The following is an 877-nucleotide window of genomic DNA, read 5'->3' as shown; positions in this document are numbered from 1 at the left end:
TTACAAAAAGGGTGCTTTCATAATAATAATAATTGTTGCATTCGATACAGCGCTTTTTACGTCTTCGAGATGTCTCAAAGCGCTTCACAGAATATACTGTAAAGTGAATTGATTTTGTGGGTGAAACATCGGCAGCCGATTGGGCACAGCAGCGTCCCACAAACAGTCGTGGATTGAGCGACCAATTATTATTGTGTTTCTTTTCTTGAGGGATTATTATCAGGCGTGTGGAGTCCTGTAGCTCAGTGGTTAGAGCACTCGCTTTGCAAGTGAGAGACCTGAGTTCAATTCCAGGCAGAGGGCGAAACCTTGGGCAAGTTTCCTTACTCCACACAGAGCCTAATAATAATCCCTCCAAAACCAATAATAAATTGGTCATTTTCAATCTACGACTGTTTGTGGGACATTGCTGTGCGCAATTGGCTGCCGCGTTCGCCCACAAATATACAGTCAATTCATTTTACAGTGTGTTCTGTGAAGCGCTTTGGGACGTCCTCCCGACGTGAAAAGCGCTATATCAAATGCAAGGATTATTATTATTATTATAAGGAAACTTGCCCAAGGTTTCGCCCTGCCGGGAATCGAACCCAGGTCTCTCGCTTACGAGGCGAGTGCTCTAACCACTGAGCTACAGGACTCCTCTGTCTTCTTCCCTGGGAGATTTTGTTCAGATTGGGTTATACAATTGTGAGCCAATGTGGCAGATGGAGCCAAATGGCTTGGAGTGTCAAGGGAGATATGTTGTGATCAAAGACGCAACACAACAACAAGATGAAATCTGGGCTGATGGTTACATCCTGACATTTCTCTTGCTCCCACTGACAATCCAGAGACTGGATGATGGTTTACAATTCAATCCTGCAGAAAACCACATGAG

At 44.5% G+C, this 877-nt stretch overlaps 1 non-coding gene across 1 annotated transcript; it reads right to left on the bottom strand.

The window, feature by feature from the left end:
- Positions 1-566: 566 nt before the first annotated feature.
- On the bottom strand, positions 567-638 carry trnat-cgu. The gene has a single exon. It is a non-coding gene; the product is annotated as a tRNA-Thr (tRNA).
- Between the last annotated feature and the right edge of the window lie 239 nt (positions 639-877).

The sequence above is a fragment of the Callorhinchus milii genome, unplaced genomic scaffold (genome assembly GCF_018977255.1).
Source record: "Callorhinchus milii isolate IMCB2004 unplaced genomic scaffold, IMCB_Cmil_1.0 Scaffold10, whole genome shotgun sequence".
NCBI classification, from domain to species: domain Eukaryota; kingdom Metazoa; phylum Chordata; class Chondrichthyes; order Chimaeriformes; family Callorhinchidae; genus Callorhinchus; species Callorhinchus milii.
The sequence above is the reverse complement of the archived record's forward strand: the minus strand, read 5'-3'. Positions and strand labels throughout refer to the sequence as shown.